Source organism: Urocitellus parryii, chromosome 6, assembly GCF_045843805.1.
Source record: "Urocitellus parryii isolate mUroPar1 chromosome 6, mUroPar1.hap1, whole genome shotgun sequence".
NCBI lineage: Eukaryota > Metazoa > Chordata > Mammalia > Rodentia > Sciuridae > Urocitellus > Urocitellus parryii.
The window spans coordinates 38,206,460-38,234,305 of NC_135536.1; positions in this window are offsets into that span (position 1 = coordinate 38,206,460).

A 27,846-nucleotide genomic window follows, 5' to 3' on the forward strand; every position below is an offset into this window, starting at 1 on the left:
AGACACACTTTTGCTGTAGTGAGTCACTATACAGTTACTGGGCCAACCTCTCCCATCAAGCATCTATGGACACCCTGTGCTCCTGTTAGATGCCCTCCTCCGGTCCACAATGCTCCAGAAGCTCCATTCCTATGGTAACTGTGAGGGAGGAAAGCATGTGTGATAGTGCGCCACCTACAGGACACTCAGGCTGTCCAAGGCAGTGAGTCCTTTCAGCTGCCTTTTTCTCTTAACCTGTATGCTGATGGCCTCTTGTGTCTGACTTTACAATTTAGAAGCCTAGTTTTACATGAATTGACTAGGTTTTTTGACTTGGCCCACAGGTTACAAAAGTAGGTACTCTGTTCCACTATCACTGTCACTTTTGCCCCTTCCTCTGAAACCCCATGATTACCAAACGAATAAACATAAATGAAAGAAGAAGAAGCTGCCCCTTATTACAGGTGCAGAATACGACAATTTAGGATTAAATACTACATATTTTTAAAAAATATTTATTTTTTAGTAGTAGTTGGACACAATATCTTTATTTTTTATTTATTTTTATGTGGTGCTGAGGATCGAACACAGGGCCTCACATGTGCTAGGTGAGCACTCTTCCATTGAGCCACAACCCCAGCCCAAATACTACATATTTTTAAAGTCTCCCGCAAAAAAAAAAAAAAGAAAAAAAAAAAGAAAAAACTTCCCAACTTCCCACCCTTCCTGGAAGTTTGAATGTTTTTGTCATTGTTTAGACTTGGAAAAAACAGGAGCTGTTATCAGTCAATTGGAATCAAATTTCCGCTGGCTTCCTGCAACAAGCCTCTGAGTTAATCTACTCAGATATATGAACTTGTAGTTCAAAAATGTTAAGGGCAGGTTGCAATGAATCCTCCGTGGATGACAGTCCTTATTTGATGAAACAGTAAATACAAGCTCCTTGCCTATGGACTGACTTCTGAGTAATGAGACGCAGCCATGCAAAGTGTGAGATGCTTCCCTTTATAGTTTGAATTTGCATGAGAGAATTCCATTCTTGATCATCTAGAATGTTTCTTCTGTCTTTTTCTTTCTCTTTGCAGGAAACCGAAGAGAAAAACTATGTGATGATTATAATGAAAAGTATTAAAATGATCTGAGATCGCCCTGTTGTTCCCATCCCTTCTATCCATATCCTACAGTCATTAGTTTTCACATGGGAGGATTTTAGACACAGTTCAATGTTTGACTTGAGTCATCTTGTGTATATATGGATCTCTTTTTGAGGAAATAAAGTTTTGCAGACCTCTAGCATTACATACCACTTTTTTTTTTAATTCTAAAATTTCCTCAGCATGTAAAATTACAAAGCTAGGTCCCAGAATAAATTTAAAAACAAATTTACAAATTAATATAAACAAAACTACAGCCAATAAAATTCAAATTAATTACAGTTTAAAGAGTAGATTTTGGTTAAACTTAAATTGTCCATGTTCAATGTATTAGTAGTATGTGTGAGTATTATGCTTTGGGCACAATTTAGGTTTTCCTTGTGAGTATTTTAGTCATTGTCAATCATCATTTAAATTGTAGAAATTTCCATTTTAATTTTTTTTTTGCTAAAGTCAATATAATCTACTAAAGATCAGTCAATTTAGAATGCACACTCTCCATACTGAAAAATACAAAGTATTGTTGAACAAAAGAGTATCTGAGGATCTTCAGGAGTCCTAGGACTCCAAATTAAGTAACAAAGTTACCAGCTTTATTTTATTCCATTTAATTCTTACAGAAACCCTATGAGATAGACATTAGCAATTAACCTGATTTCACAGATGAGGGCTCTGGGGCACAGAGAGGTTAAGGAACTTACCAAATCACATACAGGTAGTAAGAGAGGAACCAGGATTCCATCCAGGTTCATCGTCTCCAAAGCCTCTTTCCCTGAGATTTTGTAACATTCCGACTCTGGAAAATCTGCCCTGAATCCTCCAAGAACTGCTCAGGAGTGAGCATGGGGCATACAGCGGTTTATGCCCATCCACTCTGCAATTTCCTGAGGAAACTCAAGGCAAAGATGACAATCCTAAGCTGAACTAGTTCAGTGTCTGTTTTGTGGGGGGCAAAAGCCTCAATCTGAATGAGAACTCCATGTATCTCATATAATTTCTCTGAGTCGGTCAGTCTCAAACTACTCAAGCCTGATCCAGACATCTGAAGCCTCACGCCTAAGGTCAGGGTGAGGCCACCTTGTTGGGTGAGAATTGCTGTCTTACAGTCTGACCGTGTTTTCTTTATTCATTCATTATCTCATTGTACAGTCTTCTATGGGTCTAAGAAAGCAACTCTCAGTCTTGATCCTCTCATATGGAATCAAAGTTTTTCTCCCATATCCCTTACTATTGGGCATGGTTGATTTTTTTCTCCCACTAGAAGGCTTGAGAAAGTGCTAAGTGATCTTGGCAGCAGAAGTTTTGGATGGGCATTCTGTTTCTGCTGCTAGAAGCTCTGTGACCTTGGGCAAATCACTTATTTTCTCTGAGCACACTTTTCCTGTCCTTAAAATGAAAAGGTTGATAATGAAGTCACAGGTTTATAGTGAGGGTTCATGAGAACATATGTCTGACAACACTAGGAACTTCTAAGCATTTTCAACAGCAGACCAGTTTATTATTTATTCAGCCCTCAAAACACTTATTGAATACTTATTTAAATGTCAAAATCTGTATTGACACTGAAAACAAAAGATCGAACACGGTCCCTGACGTTAATGAACTTTCAATCTAGTAGGATAGAAGTGACTTTTAAAAAGCATGATGTAATGAGATACACATAATTGTAGAAATATGTGCAATGAAACAGACTCAACTCAAAGTGGATTGAGTGGGACCGTTTTGTAGAGCAGAGACATGAAATTATCCTTCAACTATCATTAAAACTCAAGGAGACACACAGCTGCATGGTGTGTTTGGGAATTAGAGTCAGTGAGGTGGGACAGGATATGAGCTAAGATTCACTGGGTCACAGAGATCCAAGGCTCTAGTCTCATTTAACTTTTGTATTACCCTGATTAGGTACAGCTGTAATGCCCACCCAGGCTATTTCTAAATTCTACCCAGAATTATAGAAAGTAATTACTCTGTGCCAGTTCAGAATGTATTTAAGGATGAAAAATGTCAAACTCTTTCTGCATTAGTTGGCTTTGGTTGGTGTTTTGCATTGGAGCTGCAGGACCACATCAGGGAAACTCAGCAGGGTTTCCTCTTGCTCTCCTTGATAGGCTTCCTTTCCCTTTGGCAGGCCCTTGATTTCCTCTGAATATGTCATTTGGCCATTGCATTGTTGCTCTTTTGAGGGCTGATTTACTCCCCCGAACTAGAATAGACTTGGCCAAATTCACTGTGCACAGAGGAGGTTTTACTTCTGCAGCTCTTTAGGAAACAGGTGATAATTCCATTCTCTCTCTCACTCTGAGGTCACTGGCTGGAGCACCAAGTGCATCAGATTATTTGGCATCTCTCATTCTCAACCTGCGTCACCATTATTGTCTTGTGATTTTAGTGAAAAACAGTTCCTACCACATTATTGTACAAATTCAATTGAATGATGACTCAGGCAGTGTTGATATCTTCTGAATGACATTTTCAGCAAATGCTCCAAACAAAGTGGACTGAACGGCATTGGCCATGGAGCAAATGAAGTGATGCTAAAACTCATATTGTTCTCAGTCTACCATGTCAAACCTCAGGGAGCAATTAAATACTGGTGTATCTGAGATGATGAAAAGAGATAGCAAGAATCTGAAGTTCTGCAGGCCCTGTGGATTTGGTTTGACTGCAGCATGATTTCATAGTCTACTTCACAGCCACAGGCCCTTCTTACAAGTTTGATTTGAAAATGCCATAGTTTCAGGAAAATGTGGTCTGGATCAGAAGTCTTCAGGTGGTGTGATCATACCACAAGACAATCCATTGGCACACTCCAAGAATATGTGAGAACTCATACACATGGAATGGAGCTTTATGCAATAAAGAAATTGGCAGAGCCCTCAAATGGTCTGAATGTCAGTTGCTAAGGTGCCACATGGGAAGGTGGGAACTGCAGCTGTGGAAACATCTATTTGTTTTCTTCTGGCATCTCATAATGTTTTAAAGTTTACATGAGAATAGTTAAGTGAGCTAGATTTCTGTGAAGCCATGTAATAAAGGCAATAATACATAATACAAGGCCAATGGCAGAGCTGATCACAACTAACAAGAAGTTGACCTAAAACTTCAAAATTAAGAACAAAACTATTTGAAATATGAATTTCTTAAGGGTTGAATGGTGTCTCCACCCCACTCTATTCATAAGTTGAAATGCTATTCTCTACTATCTCAGACTGTGACTTTTTCTGGAGATAGGATCTATGCAGAGGTCATTAAGTTAAAATGAAGTCATAAGTATGCACCCTAGTGCAAGACTGGTGTCTTATAAAAAGAAGAAATCTGGACACAGGGATGTGAATAGAGAGGGCCACATGAAGGCACAGGTTGAAAATGGCCCTCTACCGGGTGAGGAAGGAGATGCAGGATGGAGCTTTGTCTCATGGCCCTCAGAAGGAACCAACACTGACACTTGGGTTGATTTTCAACTTTCAGACCCTGGAACTGTGAAAGAGGAAATTTCTGTTGTTGAAGGCATCCAGTCTCAGTGGTTTATTATGGCAGCCCTAGCAAATGAATGCAGATTCACATCCAGTCCTATTAGGGTGCACTTCAGTCATTGTGTATCATGCCTGGAGGGATTAGTTAATGATGGTGTGAAACCACTGAGTCTAGAAAGGCATTTGAAATAGGCTTTCAGAATGTGAAGACAGACTGAATTCACAAACAGTAAAATGTTCAATCACACTGCTGTCACAGTGTGAAAATATTACTATCAATAATAGAGATTTTAGGAGGAAAAAAATCTTTTATGCACTATTAAAATAAGTTCTTAAGCCAGGTGCTGTGTGGTTCACCTATAATGCTAGGTTCTCAGGAGGCTGAGGCAGGAGGATCACAAGTTCAAGGCCAACCTAGGAAACTTAGCCAATACTGTGTCAAAATAAAAAATAGAAAGGGCTGGGATATAGCTCAGTGGTACAGCACTTTCTCTAAAATAAATAAATAAATAAATATTCAGCTCCAAAAATTTTATCTCCATTTTACTATACAGGTACTATAGTCTATTTTATGGTATGTGCATATGTTTTACAAATAAACACATAAACATAAATATGGTTGAGTTCTCAAATATGTTTTATTGACAGCGTATGTGACCACACATGGTTCAGAACAATAATCACGGAGCTTAGAGTTCTCTTTCTTAGATCTGGGTATTTTAGGTCTTTTAGACCATGGACACAATAGGACAATTTATCAAGGACAGTTCTCAACTAACCAGTTTCATTCTAAGGGGGAAGAATTTATGAATCAGAAGAAGATTTAAATATGAAGGTTTTCTTGATGGGTTTCAGATTTCAAAGATAGATCCTAAGATGATTTAAACAAATGTGTTTCTACGTGGAAAATAAACTTCGTTAGTCTTTTCTCTAATACTTGTCTTCTATTCAATACTATGGTAAAATTCTAACAACTGTCAGAAAAAAAAGGTGCTGCTTCTTGTTTTATCTATTTACTTATCTATTTTTGCAGTGCTGGGGGTCAAACCCAGGGCTTTGAGCATGATAGGCCAGTGTTCTACTACTGAGCAACAGGCACAGATTTTTAAAGCAATGAAATTTTTTACCAACCCATTTATTTGGAAGCTTTGGACTATTTTGAGTAGATGAAAACTAGGAGCTCCCCCTGTGGAGTGCAATTCTATGCAGGCAAAGCCTCATTGAGTTGAACTGGGTAAGGAGACTTCATACCCATCACTCAGGCATGCTCACAGACACACATGCACCCACACCCACACGCACCCACACCCACACGTGTTCTCACTCACACACATACTCAACACACTTGTACACACATCCCAGCATTTATGTATCCGAGGGAAAGACTTACCTGGCTTTGTACCAGAAACCTAATTAGTGGCTTCTGCAGTAGAAGAATATATAATAAGCAGCATTTTATTCTTTTGAGTGGCAAAATTCAAATAAGCAGTGGGGCAGTAAATGTGCATAAAAGGTTGTTGCATTTAAAATTTTCTTCCATCTTCAAAAGAGCCTCCAAAAGCATACATTTAGTGTATATAAGCATGCAGTGATTTGCCTTAAGAAGCTCAGAGTTTTCTATGGAATTTTCTAACTACCAAGAAAAGCAGAATGAGAGACGTTGGTTCAGGAGGGTTTCTAGTTATACCTAGTAAGCAAATATAAATACTTGATTTTATTTCCTAGGTGTGCAAAGCATCACATGTCCAGGAGGCATTCAAGCCAACCAAAGTTCTGGTTCTTCCTTCTCACCACCACCTGTCACTCACAGCCTACAAGTCTCTGCCAATGTCAAAAGTTAGGAATACATTATGATGGTTAAGTGACGTTGCTCAGTTCCCATCTCTGCATTTACCAGTCAGTTCCTAGTAGATTATAAATTGCTCAGGTGCCAAAAGTCACCCTCCTAGGGGGAAGCTGTAGATGGAGAGTAATAGAAGAACTAGACAAAGTCCTGTGGGACTCCAGCACTAAGATATTGAGAAGAGGGAGCAGTGAGATACTGGAAAGCAAACTGAGAGGGCTGTCACAGTTCTCAAAGGACGAGAGTGTGACCATCTCTATGTAATGACATGTGCCTTATTTCAGTCCCCAATTCCCCACTTGTCTTTCTCAGCTACAGAGATGGATGACTTTTCTCTAGGCTGTGAATATATCAATAGGTATTTCTAGCCATCCAAACATTTGGGATTTCTGCAATCTACTAAAAATGTCCTCAAACCATCCTTCATTCTTATTTTATATTTCTTTTTCTGTATCTAATCTTCTTGGGATTAGAGTATGATAACAGGGACCAAGGGAGAATGTTACTAAAGATGTGGGGATGCTTTTGGCATTGAAATTCCATTCAGCATGTGTTTACTAAATGCCGACTAAGTATAAGATGCTATTCCAGATGCTTCAGAAATAAAAATTAAAGTGCTATGTTCACAGAAGTCAAGATGTCCTCAAATATCTGCAATGTAGGAATGAAAGAATATGAGAAAAGCATGCATAAAATGTTATGGGGGTCCAAAGGAGGAGGGGAACACATTCAATCGGAGGGATGGTAAGACAAGAAGGAGGACTTAATGTGTGGGCCTCAAGAAAAGACTGGGGATTCAAAGGCATTAACGAAATAAAGGGTGATTTAGGAAAACAGAAACAATGTGAAATAAGGCAGAGATGGGGGTGTATAGCTCATTTTTAGAGAAAAAGTAGTTGTCAAATTTAACTGGATAATAAAGATAATTATATTAAAATTAAAAAAAGAAGAGAGACTATTAAGTTTGGAGAAGGGGTGTCATGTGTCAGAGAGCCCTGGCAGGGAGGCAGGGAGCCATGTGGAACATTGCCCGGAGCATGTGTTTGGGGACCAGAGATGGGCTAGAAATCAAGGCTCTCCCAAATACTAGTTTTGTAATATGAGTTAAGGCAAATCACATCTCTGAATCTATAATTTTCCGATGTTAAAGGCACTTGTATTCTTAACTAGAAAAACAACCAATCTCAAATCAAATGATGATGTTCAAACTTTGGCCTTGAGACATGAATAAGAAGGGAAATTATGTTCAATGTATCTTGTCTAAGACGTCAGGGAAGTGGGTAGGAGGCTAGACAAGAGCTCCTAGGAATCATGGATGTTAACTTTCCTGAGTCAGTGCAGATGTGCAGGAAAGAGAAGTGCAATAAGACCTTTTGTATTTTGAGGGTTTGGATGCTAAGTGGGGGAGGAAAGAGGATTCTGGATCTGGGAGGTGGTGGATACTGGAACAGCTTCCCTGTGACTGGCCATCATCTGAGGGAGTGTGTATGTGTCACAAAAGAGGAAAGAACAAGTTGATGTAGCCAGTGGGTAAACTCCACACTCAGGGAACCGCAGGAAATCTTACCTGAGTCCAGAGCAGCACAAGCTCTTTGCAGTGGCAGGCCCACACCACTAGGTGGAGCAAGTCATTAGCAGTGACACCACGTGGCAGAGAGGGGTAGTGGCAGTTTTCAGCCCTCTAGATTCCAGCCCTCAAAGTCCAGCCCTTCTGTCCCTCTGGATTGTCAGAAGCACCGCCTGTCACCAGTGTGGACAAAGCCAAGAGTGTGAGTAGAGAAAAGCTTAAATAGGCCAACACATTGCCTTCCAATGATAGAGAACAAATAAGATTGAGAAATTGAAAAGAGAAATGGCTATGTGTAATTGAAATTAGTAGAGCAGTTCCAAGTGGTATTTAGAATAAAATAATTAGGGGGAAAATATATCTAATTCTATTTTTTTTTATTGGTCGTTCATAACATTACATAGTTCTTAATACATCATATTACACGGTTTGATTCAAGTGGATTATGAACTCCCCCTTTTACCCCGTATACAAATTGCTGTATCACATCAGTTACCCTTCCATTGATTGACATATTGCCTTTCTAGTGTCTGATGTATTCTGCTGTCTGTCCTATTGTCTACTATCCCCCCTCCCCTCCCCTCCCTTCCCCTCCCCTTTTCTCTCTCTACCCCTTCTACTGTAAATCATGTCTTCCATTTGTATTCTCTTGACTTACCCCTCCTTTCCTCTTATATGACATTTTGTATAACCCTGAGGATCGCCTTCCATTTCCATGCAATTTCCCTTCTCACTCCCTTTCCCTCCCACCTCTCATCCCTGTTTACTGTAAATATTCTTCTCAAGCTCTTCGTCCCTACCCTGTCCTTGTTTACACCCCTTATATCAAAGGAGTCATTTGGTATTTGTTTTTTAAAGATTGACTAGCTTCACTTAGCATAATCTGCTCTAATGCCATCCATTTCCCTCCAAATTCTATGATTTTGTCATTTTTTAATGCAGAGTAATACTCCATAGTGTATAAATGCCACATTTTTTTTATCCATTCATCTATTGAAGGGCATCTAGGCTGGTTCCACAGTCTTGCTATCGTGAATTGAGCTGCTATGAACATCGATGTAGCAGTGTCCCTGTAGCATGCTCTTGTTAGGGCTTTAGGGAATAGACCGAGAAGGGGAATAGCTGGGTCAAATGGTGGTTCCATTCCCAGCTTTCCGAGAAATCTCCATACTGCTTTCCAAATTGGCTGCACCAATTTGCAGTCCCACCAGCAATGAACAAGAGTGCCCTTTTCCCGGCATCCTCTCCAGCACTTATTGTTGTTTGACTTCCTAATGGCTGCCAGTCTTACTGGAGTGAGATGGTATCTTAGGGTAGTTTTGATTTGCATTTCTCTGACTGCTAGCGATGGTGAGCATTTTTTCATGTACTTGTTGATTGATTGTATGTCCTCCTCTGAGAAGTGTCTGTTCAGGTCCTTGGCCCATTTATTGATTGGGTTATTTGTTATCTTATTGTCTAATTTTTTGAGTTCTTTGTATATTCTGGTTATTAGGGCTCTATCTGAAGTGTGTGGAGTAAAGATTTGTTCCCAGGATGTAGGCTCCCTATTTATCTCTCTTATTGTTTCTTTTGCTGAGAAAAAACTTTTTAGTTTGAGTAAGTCCCATTTGTTGATTCTATTTGTTAACTCTAGCGCTATGGGTGTCCTATTGAGGAATTTGGAGCCCGATCCCACAGCGTGTAGATCATAACCAACTTTTTCTTCTATCAGATGCCGTGTCTCTGATTTAATATCAAGCTCCTTGATCCATTTTGAGTTAACTTTTGTGCACGGCGAGAGATAGGGATTCAGATTCATTTTGGTGCAAATGGATTTCCAGTTTTCCCAGCACCATTTGTTGAAGATGCTATCCTTCCTCCATTGCATGCTTTTAGCCCCTTTATCAAAAATAAGATAGTTGTAGTTTTGTGGATTGGTTACTGTGTCCTCTATTCTGTACCATTGGTCCACCCGCCTGTTTTGGTACCAGTACCATGCTGTTTTTGTTACTATTGCTCTGTAGTATTTGAAGTCTGGTATCGCTATACCGCCTGATTCACACTTCCTGCTTAGTATTGTTTTTGCTATTCTGGGTCTTTTATTATTCCATATGAATTTCATGATTCTTTTATCTATTTCTACAAGATATGCTGTTGGGATTTTGATTGGCATTGCATTGAACTTATAGAGAACTTTTGGTAATATCGCCATTTTGATGATGTTAGTTCTGCCTATCCATGAGCAGGGTATGTTTTTCCATCTTCTAAGGTCTTCTTCTATGTCTTTCTTTAGGGTTCTGTAATTTTCATTGTATAAATCTTTCACCTCTTTTGTTAGGTTGATTCCCAAGTATTTTATTTTTTGGGGGGATATTGTGAATGGAGTAGTTGTCCTCATTTCCGTTTCAGAGGATTTGTCGCTGATATACAGGAATGCCTTTGATTTATGCGTGTTGATCTTATATCCTGCCACTTTGCTGAATTCATTTATTAGCTCTAATAGCTTCTTTGTAGACCCTTTTGGGTCTGCTAGGTATAGAATCATATCATCTGCAAATAGTGATAATTTAAGTTCTTCTTTTCCTATTTTTATGCCTTTAATTTCTTTTGACTGTCTAATTGCTCTGGCCAGTGTTTCGAGGACTATGTTGAACAGAAGTGGTGAGAGAGGGCATCCCTGTCTTGTACCAGATCTTAGAGGGAATGCCTTCAATTTTTCTCCATTCAGAATGATGCTGGCCTGTGGCTTATCATAGATTGCTTTTACAATGTTGAGGTATGATCCTGTTATCCCTAATTTTTCTAGCGTTTTGAACATAAAGGGATGCTATACTTTGTCGAATGCTTTTTCTGCATCTATTGAGATGATCATATGGTTCTTATTTTTAAGTCTATTGATGTGGTGAATAACATTTATTGATTTCTGTATATTAAACCAGCCTTGCATCCCAGGGATGAATCCTACTTGATCATGATGTATAATTTTTTTGATATGTATTTGAATCCGATTTGCCAGAATTTTATTGAGGATTTTTGCGTCAAGGTTCATTAGAGATATTGGTCTGTAGTTTTCCTTCTTTGATGTGTCTTTGTGTGGTTTCGGAATCAGGGTGATGTTGGCCTCGTAGAATGAATTTGGAAGTTCTCCCTCTTTTTCTATTTCCTGAAATAGCTTGAAAAGTATTGGTGTTAGTTCCTCTTTAAAGGTTTTGTAAAACTCTGCTGTATACCCATCTGGTCCTGGGCTTTTCTTAGTTGGTAGTCTTTTGATGGTTTCTTCTATTTCCTCTATTGTTATTGGTCTGTTTAGGTTGTCTATATCCTCCTGGCTCAATCTGGGCAGATCATAGGACTCAAGGAATTTATCTATGCCTTCACTATCTTCTATTTTATTGGAGTATAAGGATTCAAAGTAATTTCTGATTATCTTCTGTATTTCTGAAGTGTCTGTTGTGATATTGCCTTTTTCATCCCGTATGCTAGTAATTTGGGTTCTCTCTCTTCTTCTCTTCGTTAGCATGGCTAAGGGTCTGTCAATTTTATTTATTTTTTCAAAGAACCAGCTTTTAGTTTTGTCAATTTTTTCAATTGTTTCTTTTGTTTCAATTTCATTAATTTCAGCTCTGATTTTAATTATTTCTTGCCTTCTACTTCTTTTGCTGTTGTTTTGCTCTTCTTTTTCTAGGATTTTGAGATGAAGTATGAGATCATTTATTTCTTGGTTTTTTCTTTTTTTGAGGAATGAACTCCAAGCAATGAATTTTCCTCTTAGAACTGCTTTCAATGTGTCCCATAGATTCCGATATGTTGTGTCTGTGTTTTCATTTAACTCTAGGAATTTTTTAATTTCCTCCTTGATGTCTTCTAAAACCCATTGATCACTCAGCAACCTATTGTTCATTCTCCAGGTGATGCTTGCTTTTTCCTTTCTTCTTTTATCATTGATTTTCAGTTTCATTCCATTATGATCAGATAAGATGCATGGCATTATCTCTACCCCTTTGTATTGTCTAAGAGTTGCCCTGTGACATAGTATATGGTCTATTTTTGAGAAGGTTCCATGTGCTGCTGAGAAAAAAGTGTAGCTACTTGATGTTGGGTGGTATAGTCTATATATGTCAATTAAGTCTAGGTTGTTAATTGTGTTATTGAGTTCTATAGTTTCCTTATTTAACTTTTGTTTGGAAGATCTGTCCAGTGGTGAGAGAGGTGTGTTGAAGTCTCCCATGATTATTGTATGTTGGTCTATTAGACTCTTGAACTTGAGAAGTGTTTGCTTGATGAACACAGCTGCACCATTATTTGGGGCATATATATTTATGATTGTTATGTCTTGTTGGTGTATGGTTCCCTTGAGCAGTATGAAGTGTCCTTCTATATCCCTTTTGATTAGCTTTGGCTTGAAATCTATTTTATTAGATATGAGTATGGACACTCCTGCTTGTTTCCGCGGTCCATATGAGTGATATGATTTTTCCCAACCTTTCACCTTCAGTCTATGTATATCTTTTCCTATCAAATGCGTCTCCTGTAGACAGCATATTGTTGGGTCTTGTTTTTTGATCCATTCTACTAGCCTGTGTCTCTTAATTGGTGAGTTTAAGCCATTAACATTTAGGGTTATTATTGAGATATGGTTTGTTCTTCTATCCATATTTGTTTATTGATGTTACTAAACCTGATTTGTTATCCTCTTTGACTACTTTCCCCCCTTTACTGTCCTACCTCCCATTGTTGGTTTTCAATGTTATTTTCCATTTCCTCTTCCTGTAATGTTTTGCCAAGGATTTTTTGAAGAGATGGTTTTCTAGCTGCGAATTCTTTTAACTTTTGTTTATTGTGGAAGGTTTTAATTTCATCTTCTAACCTGAAGCTTAATTTCGCCGGATACACGATTCTTGGTTGGAGCCCATTGTCTTTCAGTGTTTGAAATATGTTATTCCAGGATCTTCTAGCTTTCAGAGTCTGTGTTGAGAGATCAGCTGTTATCCTGATTGGTTTACCCCTAAATGTAATCTGCTTTCTTTCTCTTGCAGCTTTTAAAATTCTCTCCTTATTCTGTATGTTGGACATCTTCATTATAATGTGTCTAGGTGTGGATCTCTTATGATTTTGCACATTCGGCGTCCTGTAGGCTTCTAGGATTTGGGATTCTGTCTCAATCTTCAATTCTGGGAAGTTTTCTCGTATTATTTCACTGAATAGACTGTTTATTCCTTTGGAATGGAGCTCTGTGCCTTCCTGTATCCCAATGACTCTTAAATTTGGTCTTTTGATATTGTCCCAAAATTCTTGGATGTTCTGCTCATGGTTTCTTAGCAGACTTGCTGAGCTGTCTATGTTCTTTTGCAGTTGAAATACTTTGTCTTCATTGTCTGATGTTCTCTCTTCTAAGTGATCTACTCTGCTGGTAGTATTCTCAATTGAGTTTTTAAGTTGGTTTATTGTTTCCTGCATTTCTAGAATTTCAATTTGTTTGTTTTTTATTACCTCTATCTCCCTGTGAAATTGATCTTTTACTTCCTGGATTTGTTTGTCAATGTGATCTTTCATTGTCTGATTTTGCTGTCTCATGTCTTCCTTGAGACTCCAGATCATCTGAAGCATATATATCCTGAACTCTTTATCTGATATTCCATCTGTTGCAGCTATTACCTCTTCTAAAGTTGAGTTGACCTGCATTGCTTGTGGTCCTTTCTTTCCTTGTCTTTTCATACTGCTCGCGTTTCTTTCTGCTCGGTGCAACTGTTGTGTTTTGAAATTTACCCCCTATTTATTTATGTTGCTCTTGTATACTTGAAAAGTCTCCCTTGCAGGTGCGGGCGGCGGCTGTGCCCCTACTCCAATTGGGGTGACGTGTCTACCACGCTGGCGGCTCTCTGGGCCTGTTCCAGGAGTGGAAGGCGGCTCTGCTCTGTCCCTATTCCAATTGGGGTGTCGTGACTACAATGCTGGCAGGTCGCTGGGCCTGTTCCGGGCGTGGGCGGTGGGCTTGGCTGGCGGGATTCCACCTAATGGCAGTCCCTAACCTCCCTGCTTGCTAATTAATGGCTTCTCTGAGGCGCCACGCCTTCTGTAGCTGCGGGGCAGGCCGCGCGAATCAGTTGGCCTGGATCTCCGGGGTCCTGCTGCTGGCTGTTTTGATGTTGCAAGCTGTTGGAGAGTGGTGGTGTATTCTTCAGCTTTCCCGGATGGTGGCCGCTGACTGCCTGGATGGAGTGTCCGCTGTTTTGATGTTGCACTCTGAAGGAGAGTGGCGGTGTATCCTTCAGCTTTCCCGGATGGTGGCCGCTGACTGCCTCGGTGGAGTGTCCGCTGTGGGGGATGGGACTGTACTGCTTCCTTCCCCTTCTGAGAACCCGTGCTCGGCCCAAGGGTCCGTGTGGGCTTGGCTGGTGGGATTCCACCTAATGGCCTTCCCTAACCTCCCTGCTTGCCAATTAATGGCTTTACTGAGGCACCACGCCTTCTGTAGCCGCAGGGCAGGCCACGCGAATCAGTTGGCCTGGATCTCCGGGGCCCTGCTGCAGGCTGCTGGGATCCCTGGCACTCTATCACTTTGATTTTTTCTGCTTGCCCCTCCCCCAGCGCTGGCTAGCCAGGTTTCGTTTTGGCTGCTACTGGGAGGAGGGGTTGGAGGTCAGGTGTCTCTGGTTTCCCCCTAGTCTGTATGGAGGCTCAGCTTGATACTCCCTCTCCCGACAAGCCTAGGAGAGATTTTATGTGAATTCCCGCTGTCTGGGGGGTGAGCTGAATGACACCGACCTGTTTTGATGTTGCACTCTGAAGGAGAGTGACGGTGTATCCTTCAGCTTTCCCGGATGGTGGCCGCTGACTGCCTCGGTGGAGTGTCCGCTGTGGGGGATGGGACTGTACCGCTTCCTTCCCCTTCTGAGAACCCGTACTCGGCCCAAGGGTCCGTGTGGGCTTGGCTGGTGGGATTCCACCTAATGGCCTTCCCTAACCTCCCTGCTTGCCAATTAATGGGTTCACTGAGGCGCCACGCCTTCTGTAGCCCTATATCTAATTCTAAAGGGCTAACTTTTGTCTTTATAGAAATCTTGGCTATCTAGAAACTTGTTCTGTAAGGTTCTGGGTCGAGGAGATTGACTTTCAGTTTTTATCTATCAGAGAATGAAGTGAAATGATGAAATTTTCACTTTAAATTTAACTCAAGTTCAATAAATCTCTGCAGAAGAAAGTCCCTAATGATCCTAATGTCCTGTCTATACCCTTTAACATCTCTGTATTTACTCCTTGAGTTTCTTGTGGAGGAGGAAAGATATTGAAAGGGAGATGATGAGAAAAGCATCAGTCACATAAATTACTGACTGAATCACATGTGTTCCTGGTCTATTGTCATTAGGGAAAGTTCTAAGTTTCCATTGGGATCTGGGCTAATTGTGCTCTGGGTCTGCTAAGAGTCATTGAAAAGTGAGCAATGAATAAGAGCTAAGGTGGGCATTTCTTTTGTTAACTAATGTTTAATTCATCATTGGTTTAATATTTATCAGGTTTTTGAAAGTAAATCAAAATCTTAGATTTGGAAGGTTCTATCGTGGTCATTTAGTTCAATCTTTTATCCAAAGCAGGAGAACTTTATATAAAACCCCTGACTTTTTTTTTTTTTTGGCAGAAGATCAATCAATGCAGGTTCTGCTGAAACACACCTCGGGATGTAAAATTCACTACTTTGTGAAGCAGAACATCTACTTAATATTCGAAGTGTAGCCTGGAAGCTTCAGAGAAGCATAACCCGGGAGTTGGGAAAAAATGCTGAATCTGAGACCCTACCCCAGGCCTGCTGAATTAGAAGGCTCATTTGACAAGATCCCTGGGCATTCCTTCATACTTCCTGGTTGAGAAGCACTGGACTCTTTCACTGATAGATGATTTGGGACATTAGGAAATGCCTGCTAACATAGCCTGCTGTGCAGATGTGGCCTGTGGACTGACCCTTCAGCCTCACCTGTCCTGAGCCTTTCTGCTAGCTCTCATCCTGCCCTTCCTGTGGTTCTAGAGCCTTGGCATCTGCTTCCATTGAGGTCACCTCACCTCCTTAGACTCCTGTTATGCTGACTTTCCCAGGGGTGCGAGCTGGGCTTCAGTTCATCTCAGGCACATGCAGTGTGGTGGGAGCTGCGGCAGCTCCTGTGTTTAGGTCAGAACCCACCAGACCTACTGGGCTCTGGCCTCTGGAAGGGTCCAGGAAAGGTTCCTTAGACTTTAGGGGTATTTATACTATGTGGGGAGTGGGAGAGACAGGAAGGACCTAGAAGAGAATTTAGTGCTTCCTCCTGTCAAACGGCTTCTTGGCGCTGGGAGGTGTGGCTTGATGTATTTCTTGGGAAGCAGGGACATCTTGGTGACATATTTTGTTCTTGCTCCTCCCCTTCCTCACATTTCTTTCAGAGACTGTACCCCAAATAAAGCAGTGATATCTAAGCTTTGCCTTGAAGTCTATTTTCTGAGGAAACTAGACTAAGACCTGCCTTGTGCCTGCTTCACTCACAGGTTTCTAACCCCGCCATTCCGCTAGCTCCCCAATGGCCAACATCTCCCATGCTGCTGCTTCCTTCAAATTCTAGAAGATGGCTTCCGTGCTTTCTCTTAAACACTCTTAATTTACTTTAATAATTCCTCAAACTGTGGTTTTTTAGGCCTCTCACTTCTTGTATCACTTTACTGTGACATCATTTACTTAGGTTGTGGCTCCTTGAGAGTCCCTCCAGACGTGGGTTCACAGGGTTCCCATTTCCGTTACTACAGAAATGACACCAGTGTTAATACAGCTGTCCTGATGTGAGCCTGCTCTTGTGGGAAACTATTTGGGTTGTGGTGATCTGACAGGTTAAAGATGAATATTAACTTGAGAGTGATGGAGGCTGAACTGGTTTGACTGCCTGTGCAGCTTCTGGGGGCCCGGTCCTGGTGGGCTCCTGTGGTCCATATTCCTTACAGACACATTTGGGCTGACTACCAAGCCAGCTGTGGTGCATTGAGGTGTTCGGGTTTCTTCTCAAGGGCTTCACTCTCCTTGGGGTGAGAATCTTTATCTTCTATCATCCAAACAAACCCAGAGCCAGTGGATTCCTGAAAAACATTTAACTAAGATTGTACCACAGGTAAGTTCTCTACCTGGGAATGTGGCTCTCAGAGGATGATCTAATCAGCATGGAAATGTTCCAGTGTCTTGTTCTAAAATCTTGTCTTTCTGAATGTCTTTTTTGTTTTGTTTGTTTTTTAAAAGACATTATTTCTACCCTGAACCCCAAGTTTTAGGAACTTTTCTGTTTTATGAATAGCGGTGTGCCTCCCGAGAACAAGCACAACCCCAGTTTTATGGGGAGTACAGATGAAGGTAAGAGATGGTAGCCTCCAGGACCTTGCACAGCTGTGCCAGGCACACCATACCAGACACCTGCTACCACGAGGAGCAACCAGGTACCAAATGAGTTCAGAGGAGAGGATGACCCTGTGACTTGTAGGCGTCAGAAGGGTGCCATAGCAGTTTGAGGGAAGAAGAGCTCTTTGAATTTGCTGTAGGATTCTTTCCTTTAGATTGTCAGCAGAAAGTTCCAGAGACCCAATTCTTTAAGTCACTGGAAAGTATCTTGATATTTCCTAAGGCAAAAGACATGTCATATTCTTTAACGTTTGTAGGATACTGAGAACACATATGGTTCACTGCCCTGTCAGGGCCAGAGAAATGACAACATTTTGTTTTTTGTTTCAAAGACCAGTGAAAAATCCATACAAAACTAAACAAAAAAAAACCCATCTCTCTATTGAGAATGAATACTTTCAGGTTCATCTCAGCCTCCTCTCCCCGGAAGACTGAGGAAATTATTGTTGGCATGTTTGAAAAACTATTTTTAGCAATATAGAAGTGCTATGGCAACAGGCCACACAGCGAGAATCAACCAGAGAATTTGGGGAAGTGTGTTATTCCTGCCAGCCAGTTTGTAACAGTATATCCTAATGCTTCACAGTGGGTGTTCAGCACCATGTTGGTTTCTTTCTGCTCTCAGCACCCTCCTTCTAGTGAGTCTCCTTCTTTTATGGGTGCAAAGGTGCACAGAGAATGTGAATTAGTTTTAATATTTGCAGGCTACTTTTACCAAGGCTCCTTATGTCTCTGCAACTTCTGACATGAAGGAAGGGAAGGTTGGAAATGCAGCAAGAGCAGGGCTGGCCACAGAAGGCAGGGCAAGTTGGCAAATAGTGACACACATCTCCCACCCCTCCTTACTTTTGATGGGATTGGGAACATGTTTTCATGCTGTAGTTTTCCACCTACAGGTTCTGCAAAGACCCTGAAATTATATGTAAAATATTGTGTGCATTCAAATGTCACGAAAAACACATTTTTTCCCCCTTCTTACCATCTTCTTCCTTTGCTAAATAATTCTGCAACAACTGTTGTTCGTGGGTAGCTGTTCTTGCACTTTAACACTTTTCGGAGCCTGGAAGCCCTCATTTTATTCTTCATCTGTACGCTTTCATTCTTGCTCCTATAACCCATCTGCTCTCAGTGGTTAGTGAGCTTCCACAGGAAAAATCTTCACTTATATTTTCACATTGGTGGGAGGTGGGGTGGGCAAATCCAAAAACCCAAACCACCTTTGGAGAATCCTCTTTGTGCTAGAGTAACTACCCTAAGTCCCGGCCTCTAGCTGAATCCAGTACCATCCCTGCCCTGGCGATGCTCTTCAGTTCTGGATTCGTCTCTGGCCCATAAACAGTGCGCTCTTCCCTGGTTCTGTTGCCACCAACTGCCATTCTGCTCTCCTCACCTGGCTAACGTCAACCTATCCCACAAGCTTAGCTTAAATTGCACACTCTCAAAGAGATGGTATTTGATTCTTTTATCTAAACTGAATTCTCATACTATGAATGGCATTTTTTTATTTTCAGAGCATTTTTCAGGTTCTTATTATATTTTAAAACCATGCATTTATCTTTGTATTTATTTACTCACTGTTTCTTTCCCAGGATAGACTCAAGTTGCTGTGAAGACCAGTGTCTTTCCCCGTGGCTGAGTACCTTCCTGAATTATTGTAGGTTTTCAATAACTATTTACTTACTGACTGAATGAATAAACGAATAAACATTAAATTAAGGAAAATAATTGCATTAAAATACTGTGAATGTTAGAACAGAATGTAGATGCTAAAATCCACCCCCCCCACACACACGTATTTTTTTTTTTTTTTAGAAGTACTAGGGATTGAACCCAGGGCCTCACTACAATTATAAAAAGTGTTAAAGAGCAACACTACTCTGGTTGACTCTTACATCCCCAGCCTTTTAAATTTCATATTTGTAGACAGGGTTTTGCTGAGTTGCCCAGGCTGGCTTCAATTTGTGATTCTCTAGCCTCAGCCTCCCAAGTTGCTGGGATTACAGGCATGTACCACCAAATCTCACTCAGATATTCATTTATTGGCACAGAAAGATGACTTGGCATACTTCTGATTGGAAAAAATAATTTCCAAAATACTGTGTATTATTTTAATTGTATTTTTAAAGGTTGGGTATAAATGACACAAAATTATAGTTAGGAGGAATAGGTTCAGGAGATCTACTGCATAATTTGAGTATAATTAATAATAATTATTGCATACTTGAAAATTTCTGAGAGTAGATCTTAAGTGTTCTCATAACACATGCAAAAAATGTGTGTAAGGTAATATGTATGTTAATTGGCTTGATTTAGTCATTCCACAATGTATACATATATCAAAATATCATGTTGCATATCATAAATGATATGATTTTTACCAATTAAAAAATAAATGAAAGAAACATATTGGTATACATGTATACACCAAAATATAAACATCAATTCTTCCAATGACAGGTTTTAGGTGATTTCTCTTTGTTTTTACTTATTTGTATTTTCTTTCATTGAGTATCTTTGGTTTAAAGGTCATAGAATCTGAATCTATTAATTCATTAGCTAATCTATTAGCTTATTAAACAACTATTTATTGTCTACCCTGTATCAAGCATTGTTCCAGAAACTGGATTTACCTGCTGATTATAAAATATGGGTACGAATCCTCCTGCATCCCTTCTTTTTCATACTCCTTTCCAGCCAACCACTTCCACAGTTTAAATGGACCCTTCTAAATGTTTTCTGTGTTCAGTTGATCATATTTATGCAAGTCTTATTCTTTGCACACATTCACAGATTCTTTGAACATAATATGATCATACTCTGTCCACCTTTCTGTGAATTCCGTTTTCATAACTTCATATCCAGGAATAGTCTTCATGACACTTTAATTAAATGTACGTTGATAGAAAAAAAATCTGCATGTTTTCATGATCATCCCACTAATTCCCCTACTAATGACCAATTAGAATGTTTCTAATTTATTCTGTGAGTTGTCTTAAAACACATATACACACACTAAACTTGTTATCTGTAAATATGTACAGTTAAAAAACAAGGAACTCTTAGTCACACATGCCAAAAAGTAAAAGTTACCTGAAATGGCTTGACACGGCACAGATTACCCATATCATTTTTGGGCTAGACTTGAGTAGGGGACAGTTGAATTGTGACCTCTTTTCAACTGACCTTGATCTTTTGGCGTGTAGAAAATTGTAACTGAAAAAAACAATCGTAACTGAGTTGGTGTGAATATGATGCCAACACTTTTAGTGGTAGGTGATATTTTATGAGCAGTTTTAATTGTTCACATTGTCGATGCCATTGTAAGATTCTTTAGGTAGATGAAAAATGTTTGGTTAGTCTTCTCCCAAAGGGAGAGTGTTTTCCTTAAATGAGTTATTTTATGCAGGTGATACTTGTTGCAAAGCAAAATGTAGTGAGAAAAAAACATCCCTTAGAATCTTTCAGCCTGTACTTGAGGTTTCTGTCACTCAAGTTTGAAGCACTGGATACAAGTAAGTAGATGGGAATAATGGGGAAACAGTGTTGCTTGAAAAGGAGGTGACATCTCCCTTCCTCCGTCTCTTGCTTACTTATGGTTTATTTCTGTATTTCTTCATCTTATTTGAATAGTTTGATTTTTTTTTGTCTTTTTAGATCATTAACATTGACATTCAGAGGTGGACTCCAGTGGGTCCTGGGGTTTGTAAAATTTGGCAGTCATCTTTAAAATATACGTAGGTTTAAAAGTGAATGTTTATATAAAATGAGAAGAGAAATAACAAATGCTAATTTTAAAAATGTCAACAAATACCACAAACATCATGTCTAGCTTATTAGTTAATAGTCTGTCACACCAAAATAAAATTTTTCTTCTACACTGTTTTGGCTATGCTTTTTTTTTTTTCTAGTAGTAGTGATTGAACCCAAAAGTGCTTTACCACTGAGCCACATTCCCAGACCTTTTAACTTTTAATTTTGAGACAGTGTCTCCTTCAGTTGCTGAGACTGGCTTTGAATTTGTGATTCTCTTGCCTCAGTCTCCTAAGAGGCTGGGATTCTAGGCTTGTATTACTACATTCCACTTATTTTTGATCACCTCTTTTTATGACAACAATTCTATAATGATATTTTCAATAGAAAGAACAGAAAGAGATTTAAGACTTTCTTCTGCATGATGTATTTAAGCATTTACACTTACTTTTGGTAGTTGGAATGCACAAAAGGTGCACCTTCACAAACAAATATACTTAATTGGTATAACACCTGTATAGATTTGCATTTTGAAAATGTAAAGGTTTCCAATAAGGAAAAGTTCACAAGATTTCCACTAAATTGAAAAAAAAAGGTTGTATGGCATATTTATGATAGCATATACTACACTACGGAAAATATTCCTGGCAGGAAAGAGCTGGTTAGACTAGGTGTTGATGAAAACAGAATCTTGCCAAATTTATTCATGTGGAGACTGGAAGAATTTCTCAAAGATCTACCTTGGTATATTTAAAACTCTTTTCTCCACTACCCACAAGCTTCTGGTCTTCTGGATGCCCTCATATCCTAATATGACCTCTGGTCCTGAACCCTTGAGTTGAGGTAGATAGTAAATGGTGGAAGAAAAATTCCAGAAAGTCATTCCTACCAGGGATGCTAGCCACTAACCATAGGAGGAAATGATTGCAAGCAACATGCAGGTGCTGCGTGAGATCCTAAAGGACTGTTTTCCCATCTGAACTTAGCTGAGTCCCCAGGATGTCTGCAGCCTCTGCAGGAACTCAACACAGAGGGAGGTGTGGCAGAGGGGAAGGCAAAATGAAAAAAGGCAGTGATCTTAACCCACTGCAGTTAATTTTGTTACCATTTACAATATTTTACAGAAGCATTTGACTCTATGAACACATTGCTAGGGCTCCTAAATAGGAAAGGGCTCTGAGGCACAAGTTTCTTTGACTTCCTGATACATTTGCTTCTAAGGGCTTTTCAATTTCTTTTCAGAATGAGAGAGGAAGGGAGAGGAGATCAAACTAGAATTCTTATATGGATTTTATTTGGAATCTGTACCTTCTTAATGTTGGGGTTGTGGCTCAGTGGTAGAGCGCTTGCCTATAAACTTTGCAAGGTCCTGGGTGCAATCCCAGTACCACAAAAGAGGAGAAAAGAAGCAGGGTGTGGGTGAGGAGGAAGCTATATCTTCTTCACATGTTCTAGAAAGACTCATGCTGTTAACACTAACACTTTGGAGCTACCATATTTATGCTACATTGTGGTAAGACAGATGTGAGGGTCTGGGGGTGGGGCTCAGGCAAAGTGCTTGCCTAGTCTAAGACCTTGGGTTCAATCCTCAGCAAAAAAAGTCAAAAATGGATGTGAAATAGATAAGACAGTTTGGGTGCTTGTTTTCTCAAGGTTTAACATCTGTAGTATTGAAGGTTATGTTTTGGATCTCAGGTCTGAAAATCAGATATTCAGCTTGCCTTAATTTTTTAACTTGCTCAATTTTAAAGTAAATTTAACATATATGGAAGCATATGTTAAGAGCACAGATGGATGAGCCTTGACCAATGCATAGGTCTTTTGCCAAATTGAGATATATGTCCATCACCCCCAAATTCCCTCCTGCCATTTTATAGTCAGCATTCTCTTCTACAATAAACAACTCTCAAAAGTTAACAAAAGTTCAATTAGAAAATGGGAAAAAGACACGAACAGACATATTTTTAAAGATAATATACAGATTGCAAATAGGTATCCTAAAATGTGCTTTTAAAGGCAACCATTCTTCTAGTTTTTATCATTGTAGATTAGCCTTACCTTTTTTAAAACTTTATATAAACAAAATTATGGATACATTTTTATTTTAGATTTCAATTTTTATTGACACCTAATAACTGTACATATTAGTGGGGTATAGTATAATAATTTTATACATGTACATGATGTAAGATCAAATCAGGGGAATTAACATGTCCATCTCCTAAAACATTTATCATTTCTCTGTGTTGGAAAACTTTGATTTCTTGTGCTTTTAAAAAAATACATTATAAGTTGTGAACTGTAGTTACCCTATTGTGCTATAGAACACTAGATCTAATTCCTATCTCACTATAATATATACTCTTATGTCTTGTTTCTTTCTTTCTTTGTTTTCTGGATCCATCTTTATTCACAGAGTAAAATTTCCAGTTTGATTTTAACATGTTTTTATCAATTGAAATATTCATTTTGAAGACTGTGGACCTTTAACATGGTGGATTGGGTGTCTGGTTTCTTTTGCTCAGCATAATGTTTCTGAGATTTTCCGTGTTGCTCTATCAGAGACACCTTCCTGTTTATTGGTGAGTACTCCATATCCTGCTAATGGGAATTTGGGTTGTTTTTAGATTTGGGCTGTTACAAATAAGACTTACATGAATATTGTACAGGTCATTTTGTGAATGTGTATTTTTTATTCTCTCGGGTAATTACCAAGTATGGATTTGCTGGGTCACAGGGTAAGTATATGTTTAATTGTAAGACACCTGCAGCTTTCGTTCCTCCTGGGTACTATGGTATCATTCTTTTTTTTTTTTCCCCCGGTGGTGGGGAGGGGGTGGTACTGGGGCTTGAACTCAGGGGCACTTGACCACTGAGCCGTATCCCTAGCTCTATTTTGTATTTTATTTAGAGACAGGGCCTCACTGAATTGCTTAGTGCTTCACTTTTGCTGAGGCTGTCTTTGAACTCACCATCCTCCTGCTTTGGTCTCCACTGAGATTATAGGTGTGCACCACTATGCCCGTCCCATGGTATCATTCTTTAATTCTTCTAAAGTACTTGGGGATTCTCAGGGGAATGAGTATATTAAATCAATGGTTATTAATTAAAATTTGTGAAAAAGACTGCAATTTTCTTGTCAAGAATTCCAACTCTGTGAAAAGTTGTCTTAATTACCTAAAATTAAACTCAATAATTATCAAGACATTTAAAAAGCCTTAAAGGTCAGTGTAGTTCATTCAAAATCTTAAGGAATTTCTTAGAAAGGAAATTGTCCTTGTCAGGGTCCAGACAAGAGAAAGAAATCACAGTTATTTTAGCAGAGTGAATTTTGTATAAATAATTGTTACGGCATATAAAGTTACCAACAAGGAAACTGAGGAAGGAAAGGAATAGGAAATTCTAAAGCAAGCAGCTGTTAAAGAAGTGTCTACCTTCCCTAAGATTGGAGAAAGAGAGGAGGAAGTTGGAATTATTAAAACTGATTTGAATGGAGCTAAAACTCAGACTTGAGGGGCACCACTGGGTCGGTGCTGCCTCTTGACTGGGGTGGAGTTGCAGGGACAGGATTCTGCGCACTATGGTCAGTAGGCCAAGTCCAACTTGTTTTTTGTATGGTCTGTGAATTAGGATGGTTTTTACATTTTAAAATGGTTGAAAAAAATTGAAGGAATAATTATGTTTCCTAGGGACTCTGTAACAAAGTACTGTGAACTAGATGGTTTAAAACGCCAGAATTTATTCTTTCACAATTCAGGAGGCTAGAAGTCCAAAATTAAGTTATCAGCCAGGCTGTGCTCCCCTGAGACTGAAGATGAAGTGTCCTTCCTCATCTCCTGCTAGATTCGGGTGGTGGCTGTCAATCCTGGTGCCTGTGTGTTTGCAGCTGCATTGCTCCAATCTCTGTTCCACCTTGACAGAGTGCTGTCCTCTCTAAGCCTCCAGGTCTTCACATGATGTTTTCCTGTACTTACAAGAACATCAGTCAATGACCTTGCCTTAACTTGATTATATCTGCAGAGACCTTATTTCTGAAATGTCACATTAACAGGTATGAGGTGGGTAGGATTACAACATATCTTTTTGGGGGAGATGCAATTTGACTCATAACATTAATAATATTTCATGACACATGAAAGTTATATGAAATTCAAATTTCAGTATCCATAAGCAAAGTAGTACTTGCCAAACTCACTCACTTAAATATTGTCTGTGGCTGCTGTTACAATTGAGAATTGAGTATTTGCTATAAGAATATATGACCTTAAAAAAACCTCCAATATTTACCACCTAGTGCTTTATAGCAAAAGTTTGCTGACAGCTGTCCTATATGACTGGTTTTGCAAGTATTGGAAAAACGCAAATCAGATTCAACTGCTACTGCTGGAAGGGCTTACTAGCACTCTCAGGTGAAGAGGTCTTATTATTGCATGATGCTCACAAGGATGTGAAACAGAGGAAGCCTCGAGGAAGCAAGGTGGAAGCTATTCATGGTCCTCCAGTCTTTTAGTTTTTCTTTGTGGCCTGCTATTGTTGGAACTTAAGAGGAATGAAGCCAAAAAAGCGAAAATGTGGTTTATGGAGTGATACTCCCAGAAGTACAAAGTAGAGGAAAGGGTAGATTGGAATATTATTGCTTAGTAGCTTGCAATATGCATAGCTGCTATAGCTCTCAGTTCTGTAACTGAACTTGAGGCTATAGTTTACATGTATACACACACACGTACACACATACCTACATATGTATACACACATGTATATAAAGTCATGTGCAATATAATGTTGTTTGGTCAACAATAGATGACATATTCCATGGTGATTCTATAAGAGTATAATGGAGTTGAAAAATTCTTATCACCTAGTGAGGTGAGGTTAGCTGTTATAATGTCACAGCAGAACGCAACACTCATGTGTTTGTGGTGATGCTATGGCAAACAAACCTACTGTACTGCCCATCATGTGAAAGCATAGTATACACAATTATGTACTTAATACATAAATAGTAATAAACAGCTTTGTTGCTAGTTTATGTACTTACTATACTGGATTTTGATTATTACTTTAAATTTCTATAAAAAAGTTTACTATAAAACTATTTCTATATAAAAAAAAAAGTTTACCGTAAAACAGTATACCATGTTACTCCAGCAGCAGGCTCCAACCTCTGTATTCACCTTCTTTCTTGACTGCATCCCAGTCTACTTCAAGTGATGGACCTATACCATGTAGGCTTGTGTAATTACATTCTATAATGTTCACACAATGATGAAATTGCCTAATGACCCATCTCACAGGATGTATCACATTGTTAAGCAACTGTCTATGTACATTAAGCTTGTATGTGTATTTATATATGAATTTTTTAAGACAGTCACATAGATGTACAAGAACTAATACAGAGAAATCCCACATAACCTTTCTTTCCTCCATGTAATACTTTGCAGAATGGTAGGACAATAATACATGGAGGATTATGACCTGGAAACAGTCAAAATAAAATCATTTCCATCACCATGAGTATCCTCATGTTGCTCTTTTGTAGCTGTCCTTCCTTTCCCCCAGTTTCACTGCCCCTGGCAATCCCTAATATAGTCTCCATTTCTATCGTATTGTCATTTTAAGAATGCTACATAAATGGAATCATATGTTATGTAACATTTTGAGACTGACATTTTTGACTCTACAATTCTCTGGAAGTTGTTGCATGTATCAATAGACCATTCCTTTTTTCCTGTTAAATAGTATTGCATTGTATAAATATACCAGGTTTAGGGGTGTAACTCAGTGGTACAGCACTTGCCTAGCACATATGGTGCCCTGAGTTCAATCTTCAGTGCAGGAAAAAATTCCAGATTTTGCATAACTATTAAAGAACATCTTAATTTTAGGTTAATGCAAATAAAGCATTCACATGTGAGTTTTCTTTTCTCTGGCTAAACGCTGGAGTGTGCAATTTCTGGGTTCTATAGTGGTGCATCTTTAGTTTTTTAAGAAATTGCAAAACTGATCTCCAGAGTGATTGTGGCATTTTACATTCCCACCAGACGTGTATGAGTGATCCAGTTTCTCCACATCCTTGCCAGCATTTGTTGTTGTCACTATTGTTTTTAATTAAAATTTTGTTGTAGTCCAATTTAACTTTTTTTTTTCTGTTATGGTTTATGACTTTGGTGTCAAGTCTAAGAGCTCCTTGCCTAACCCTAGATTTTGAAAATTTTCTCTTGTATGATTTTTCCTAAAATTTTATAGTTCTACATTTCCATGTATGTCTTTAATACCTTTTAAGTCAATGTTGGTTTAATCTCGATTATTATAGCAACATAAGATGAAATCAAGTATACTGATTTTGTAAAGAGTTGTTTTATCTAGTCTAGTTAGTTCCTTTACCTTTCCATATTAACTTTTAGAATAATCTTATCTATATCTACAAATTATCTGCTTGAAAATTGATAGGAATGGTGTCAAACTTGTATGTCAAGCAGTCAGGGCTATCTGTAGAATCGATTTGCCTGTGACACTCTGTATTATTTATTTGCCCACATTAATATTCATTATGATACATATGCATGAGCATGCAATGTGTGTGAGTGTGTGTCAGTGCAAGTGTACACATGAACAAAGAAATAGGAAATTTTTCTTTGACCTATCTAGGGTCTCTCTGGAGAGCAGTCAGGCATAAGCAGCTCCTAATC